Genomic DNA, 7,848 nt, shown 5'->3' with positions numbered 1-7,848 from the left:
GTAACTCGGTGTAGCTCAGCTCTCGGGACTCTGGTATAAGTGTGGTCATTGGTAACTCGGTGTAGCTCAGCTCTCGGGACCAGACCTATTGAATTATGATTATTATTTAGAATTGTGGATTAGGGTTCCAACTATTATCCGTAATATTGTTATTAAATGTTTTAAACGTTTTAAAGGTTTTCCACTTAATAAATGTAAATAGTGGTATGAACTCATCTCAGTATATCTGACCCCGTCGTTTTCCCAAATTTTTCCAGGGTTATGATCTGAGAAAGTCTGGTGATCTCCGCATTTACTTTTCCTCGGAGGTTCCATTTATTTTGATAAACTGTCAAACTATTTTATTCTTAGACCGCAGTAGTTGACTAGACGTCTTTATTATTATTACAGTTGTTTGTCGGATTGGTCTGACTAGTTATATTACTCTGGCATGTTATATAATTATTTCGGATTATTAATGTTATATCTATTTTATACTCGGAATTGAATAAGCATGTTATATTAACTGTTGAATATTATAACTGCTAGTTTTAGGCTGAAGTCTCGGTTGCCCCCGAGCATTGGTTTTCTGCAGGTTTATGTGTTTATGAATTAAATGTAAGGCTAGCTACGGGTTTCGGTACTACATTACCCATACCCTAGCGCCGGTCGCGATTCATGAAAATGGGTCGTGACAGTTATACTTGGAGAAACTAAAAATTTCATCGCCAAATGGATATTTTGGTCGCCCCAAGTATCGCCTAAAATGGGTCGCCTGTTTAATCAGTGACCACTCTGATAATTTTGTCTGAAAATAGTAATAGTTGCTAATATTTACAGCTAACAGAAACAAAAGTAATGTTTTGTCGCCAAAACTGAAATTTCAGCAAAAAATATATATTTGATTTTGTATAATGCTAATTGACAAAAAGAATTCATGATAATCCCCATTATGATTCCCTATTCGAAAGCAGTTAAAATCAGCTCAGGAACAATAAAAACAACAATTAAAATTGAGTAATGCTATATAACCCTCCTTTTTAACCCACCTTATTTAACCCATCTGACGTGGCAAGAAACTAGTGGATGCATTAAAAGTTTTTTTTTGAGATATACACTTTAAAAGGGGAATTGGATGAATTAAATGCTGTCACGTAAGGAGGGACAATGAAGGAGGTAAAAAACGGTAGGTTGAATAGCATTTTCCATTTAAATTACACTGTTCTTAAAGAAAGCTCTTCAACTTGTCTTGAAATTAAAACTCCTCAGCAATGAGTTCATCAACAGCCTAAATGCATTTGACCATCAACATAGTCATAATTATTCAACATTGATAAGCAATTAATACATTGTTCGAATTGCATTCATATGAAAGCTTAATATCTTGTTCAAATTTCTAAGCCAACATCACCACCAAATTGCTACTCCGTTATCAGTCAAATGACACATTCTCTAGCAATAGCCTTCGCGGTGGTTCCAAATGATTGATGATGACATGCTATTATTTCTACAAAAAAATGAGACACCAAATGAAATAATGAGGCATAGCTTTCAATTTAATAGACAAGGTCGGTCAACAAATTATAACTTCAGTAAAGTAAAACGACATAAGTTGTTCAAAAAAGATTGTCTAACAGTAATCGTATAAGTCCATTGAATAAAATACCAACAAAAAAAAACGTTCTCAACTGGAGGTATATTAAACATGTAGAAAGAAGTAATTATATCATGTGCAAAACTTGTGGCATTGCGAACCTTAATTTGGATTCAATGCTTACCTTTATTTTGCAGAAACATAATCACCAGCTCAATTGCCGATGGATTGCTGACAATAGAGCTTGGGGCTTCACAATTAGAGTAACTAAATCACAGGCAGGAATATACGTTTCACTCACTGACCATGCTCGGCCCCTCAATATATATCTTATACCTGTAGAGAGAAACAATACAGTTAGATGATCTTACTACATCAGCACATTGTTAAGTGCAAAGCTACACTTATTATTAAGATAATTCTTCTATAATGAAGAACACATTACATAAGCATTTTCATAGAAAATTTACAACCATATTGGCATAACAGTGTTGTATCTAAGGTAAGTTAGCATCATCAGGAGATGCATACATTTTATTGCAGGAATTTGGAGTCCGGACACTAAATCATCAGCTATGCTTCCGCTCAAGACAAGTTGTCACTGCGGACAACCCGGCTACAATACTATGGGCTGCTCCACCGAAAGCTCCACCAATGAAGGATGGACGAAGATAAATGTGGATGCAGCATGTTTTAACTCAGATTTTGTGACAGGTTGTGCTGCTATAAAGAGGGACCATAGGGGCTGCTGGCTTGCTGCTATTTCGAATTCCAGGTCTGATGTTAGGATTATTCCTAGAATTCTAATTAGTTTAGGACTTTAATTTATCCTAATATGTGTTGGATATTAGTTATGTCATTATTGGTCTTTGTGTAGGAAAAGAAAGTCTAAATCCTATTATGATTATGACTTCTTATTCCTTTAGACCTAATCTGAACTTTATAAATACACAAGCTTCATGGCTTGTAGAATTTAAGAGTGTGAGGCAGATAAGTACGACCAAAGCAATTTGGGTTTATTGTTGGGTTTGGGCATTAGAAAAATCTCTACCGTTCTTTTGTATTCTTCATCTATTAGTGAATAAAACTCGTTCCTTTGCCCGTGGAGTTGTCATTGACGAACCACGTAAATCTTGTGTTTGTTTTTTAGTTCGATTCTATATTTTGTCATAAGCTTGATTTTCTAATTTATTTTCTGCTATTTCACTGCGACTAATTTCACAACATCTGAAAATTTAGCTCCAGTGGTAGCTGAAGCCTGGGCCCTCAAGGAAGCATTATCTTGGATAAAAAATAGGAATAAAGAGATGGTGATTGTGGAGATGGATTGCCTGCAAGTTATTCAGATTTTAAAGTCAAATTTTCAGCCTAACTCTGTTCTACTTTGCTTAATATTTGATTGTGTTTGTTTGTTGAAAGCCTTGATTAATGTTAAGGTCATGTTTGTTTATCGCTCTACGAATCGTGCTGCTCATTCCTTGGCAAGAGCAACATATTCTATGTCAGGGGGGAGGGTGTGGTCTGATGATCCCCCTAACTTTATGTTGGATGTTTTGTTATCTGATTCCCATTAATAAAATTTTCAGTTGATTGTCAAAACAAAAAATATATATTCTTTTAACTCAGCTATTTTTTATACGTACTTTTTAAGTTAATTATCTCTTTTCCAAACAATTGTTTATAGTTAATTATTATTTTTATTCTTAATTAATAATTTAGCTTGTTACAAATTCTTATAATAAGCTGAATTAATAAGTTTTTAGACAATATAAATAATTGATTAACTTTTTAATTTATATTATTATGTTATTTTTGGTCATATTTTATTTAAATCAATTTTCAATTAAATTAAATAAATGATTTGTTTAATATATTTTCAATCCAATATTGATGATATTATAGTTTCATTACAAGTTAATTTTTGAAATTAAATATACTTTTATTAGATTATGGAGAAAAAAAGTTGATAACAAGTTGGACGCATTTAATGATTTATTTCAAAAAAAAATTATTTTAAAGAGTTTTAATAATTTACAATTATAATTAAATTTTGAAATCTTTGTGTATTTGTTAGTATATTTATTTACATGTAATATATTTTTATTATCTATAATATAAAAACGCATCCATTATTATATTAAAAAAAATCTAATTTATATTTATTTAACCGCCTAGGGCCTCGATTCATCTAAGACCGGCCCAGGTCAATAGAATAATTTTATTTATGTTCTTCAGGGATAATTTACATAGGAGACAAAATGATCACAAATTGTACTTGCATTCAGTAATTGTCTTTTAAAAATTAACTTATATATAAATAAGTAATTCCAACTTTTGAATTTTATCGAGTTTTGATATCCTGTAAAAAGGCTGAATATTTTGTATCAGTGTTCTACGGTTTCATATTGGTTTTTTCTCACAGATTCAGCAATGGCACTTCTATATTTACCAAATCTGCACGAAAGTTTCAGACAGATATTGAGGTTCCGTTGCACTGAAACTTGTCGAGTAATAAGTTTCGGCATTTGGTTTTTGAAACTCTTTTTATAACCTATTATGGTAAAAACGCCAGAGGAATTAGTATGCGTTTTCTATATCAGCTTTTCCAGTTTCAGTATTTCTGTTGGCTTAACAATCTTGCATTTATGCATGCTCCGAGAGGTTATGTGTTTTCTTGTACCATTATAATCTCGACTCTATTAAACTCTCAAAATGTGCTTTTTAAATATGTATTATTATATTCTAATTATGTAAATGAGTGTCTTAAATAGGAAATTAATTCTTCATGAGAAAATGTAACTAATTATTTTGACTACATAATTTTTTTATGTTTTCTCTTTAAATTACCTTAAAAATGTAACTAATTATTTTAGTTACCTCCTTAGAAAACGTTACTAATTGGAATACCAATCTTTCTACAAATGTTAACTGGCAACATTTCCGTTCAAAAAAATAACTGGCAACATTTAATGACTTGACCTACATATTTAATCAATATTGACCTTTCTTTTTAAATAAACAATTCAATTTGATACTAAAATTTATGAGATTTTTTTTTCTTATTTTAAACCTATTTTTATACAATATAACAATAAAAAAAAGTTACAAAACTTAATACATTTTTCATTTATTCTTTTTCAACTGTACATCAGTTATCTTTTTATTGTTATATTTTTATATTCTCTTCCCAAGGCTATATTTCAATTAAGGGTGAGCATCGGTCGGTTCGGTTCGGTTGAAATTTTTTCGGTTTTCGGTTTGAAAAATTTCCAAACCGAACCGAATTTTTAGTTTGGAGGTGAAAAAACCGAATCAAACCAAACCGAAAATTTCGGTTTGGTACGGTTCGGTTAAAACAGAATTTCACTATTTTTTATTTTTTTAAAATTTTTTATATTAAAATTAATTAAAATATTAAATATTAGAGTCTAATAAACTTCTATATATGTTTAAATAACAATTATAAACTCATATATCAACAATAATTAAGATATAAAGACAAAAAACATATAAATATAAGTATATATGTATATTATTTTTAAAAAATATATATATATTATTTTAAAGTTTGGCTAATTCGGTTTTTCGGTCGGTTCGGTTTTGAAAACTCCCAAACCAAACCGAACACCGAACACCAAAGTTTACCTAAAGTAGAAACCGAATCAAACCGTTTTTACCAAAAAACCGAACCAAACTACAAACTTCGGTTCGGTTCGGTTCGGTTTTTCTGTTTGGTTCGGTTCTTACTTACCCCTAATTTCAATTATATATCACACTGGATTAAAAAACCTTTAAATCTTTTTATTGATTCCAATGATAAAGATAATATAATTTTTTATGTAAAATATATTTCATTTTTTAATTGTATATTACAAATTTTAAAACTAATTAATTGAATGACTAATCTATAATTAAAACTATCAAACTACAATTTTAAATATTGAATGTGTATGCAGTGGCGGACCTAGACACATAGTATTAAGGGGGCCAATCCGAATTTTAAAATAGCACGACCTAAGTTTTAAAATATGTGCAATTGATTTTGTTTATTAAACTTTTTTGTACGATATTTATTATATTCAGTTTGACTTTTAAAAAATTAGTTCAAACTGATAAAATTACATGAATTAAAAAATCAATAAAATTTATTGATTTTGTACAGTTCCGTTTAAAATACTAAAATATTTTGATAAATTATAATTAGTTGGTGTAATTGTAAAAAAATATTAAGATTATAATTTAATTGAATTCGGCTCGAATCAAATACACGTTTTTTAAAAATAGACTTAAAATATACCTATTTATATATTTACAAATACTTAAACCTAAATATTATTTAAAAAAATGATTATTTAATTTTATTTATATGTTTTTCATGAGAATTAAACACAACTGAACATTTTTAGAGATTTGATATTAAAACAGAGGCATTAAGTTATAAATTATCACTTATAAACGTGGATAAAATTGCGTTCTTCATTTTAGTTGGATTTTTCTTCTGATTTGCTACATTGTATGTATGTCTCTTATTAGGTCCTGCTGTTTGCTTTATTTTTTTATATTGTTATAAAAAAAATAGAGTTGGTGGATACAATTAGATTTTTTTTTTGGCCACCTCTGATTATGTTGTAGGTCTGTCTCTGTGTGTATGAATAATCTTTTATGTATAAACATTTTTTTTTATGAATAACATTATTATATTTCAAATGATAGAATACAAATAAACACATTATTAATCCTTAATACTAAAATTATATTGACTTAATTCACATATCTTTTAGTTCTTAAACACACCAAATACATTTATATATTAGCCTTGTCATAAGTTATATGTTTGTATTAGGCTTTTCCATTACAAGATTTATTAGGCTTTTCATAAACATCTGTGCATTTAAGTTGTGCGTTTTCAGTTTTCTAATTATTCTCTTTACCTTTTTCAGAGACCAATCAATAACCCTTTAATTTTAGGGCTTTTTACATATATACGTTTTTTGGTACACTCATTATCATTTATTAGGGGTGAGCATGGTTCGGTTCGATTCGGTTTAATTTAGTAAACTCCAAAACCTAACCATATTTTAAGGAAATATATAAAAAACCAAACCACATCAAATATTTATGTAATATTCCGGTTCGGTTAACCATATTTTAGCATCGGTTTCGGTTTGGTTTGGTTAATATAGATTTAGATAAAAATTATATATAATTATACGTAATAATTTTTACTTATATGTGTGTATTAGTCTATATATTTTATTTTCATATATGTATCTATACACACATATTATATTTATATATAAATATTTCAATAAATAAATTTTATATTTATTTATACATATATAAATATTAATAAAAGTAATATTATTGTAAAATTGTAATATTCTCTTGCCATTTCCTTGGTGTGGAATTGGTGGATCTTTTGGTGGAGCAGCCCATGGTATTGTAGCCGGGTTGTCCGTAGTGACAACTTGTCTTGAGCGGAAGCATAGCTGATGATTTAGTGTATATTTTGTCATTCTTGAAAGTTTTGCCTTTGTTTCCGTTCCGATTTCCATGAGCGAAAGCTTAGGTTATGAATGATTTAGTGTTTTTTTGTTAATCCATGAAGGTTCTGCTTTTTTCCGTTCCGATTTCCATGAGCGGAAGCATAGCTGATGACTTATCCCCTCTTGTGTCTCTCTCCCTCCCTCTAGCAAAATAAAGAAATCCAACAACGATGTCCAGCTATGGGTATGATTAACAATACCAATCAGACGCATACAATTAGACACAAAGGCGCAATTAAGAAACAAATGGGGCACAGATTCAGCTTCATTCTCACAGAGAAGACATAAGCTTGAAATATCACATCGTTTGGCCTTCAAAGCATCAACCGTAGGCAACCAATTCCGCATTCCTCTCCATACGAACACCTTACACTTCGAAGGGATTTTGCTATTTCACAACCACTTCCAGAAAGATTCATCCCCAATTCCTCCATTACACTTATCTCCAAATGATACCCTATAGGCACGCTTGACAAAAAAATCTCCTCTAACTTCTGGTAACCAAATCAGTTTATCATTAAGGTTCTCATTAACCATAACAATTTGCTTGATCAAGTTCCTTTCAGCTTCACAAAACAGCTCGGTCAACTTCTCATCGTCCCATCTCCGACACCCGTTCTCCACCATCATCAAATACTCAACTTTAACAGCCCTACGTCATCAGGCAATTCAGAATTAACTATGCCAAATCCTTCGTCAGGTAACCATGGATCAGTACCAATACAAATA

The 7,848-nt window shown here is 30.3% G+C and overlaps 1 long non-coding RNA gene across 1 annotated transcript; it reads right to left on the bottom strand.

Annotated features, from left to right (window-relative positions):
- Nucleotides 1-1,218: 1,218 nt before the first annotated feature.
- Nucleotides 1,219-2,349, bottom strand: LOC126661450 (uncharacterized). Its single transcript, XR_007635665.1, has 3 exons — nucleotides 2,105-2,349; nucleotides 1,758-1,909; nucleotides 1,219-1,486 (listed from the first exon to the last, which is right to left on the bottom strand). It is a non-coding gene; the product is annotated as an uncharacterized LOC126661450 (long non-coding RNA).
- Nucleotides 2,350-7,848: the final 5,499 nt, after the last annotated feature.

Source organism: Mercurialis annua, linkage group LG8 (assembly GCF_937616625.2).
Source record: "Mercurialis annua linkage group LG8, ddMerAnnu1.2, whole genome shotgun sequence".
Lineage (NCBI taxonomy): Eukaryota > Viridiplantae > Streptophyta > Magnoliopsida > Malpighiales > Euphorbiaceae > Mercurialis > Mercurialis annua.
The sequence above is the reverse complement of the archived record's forward strand: the minus strand, read 5'-3'. Positions and strand labels throughout refer to the sequence as shown.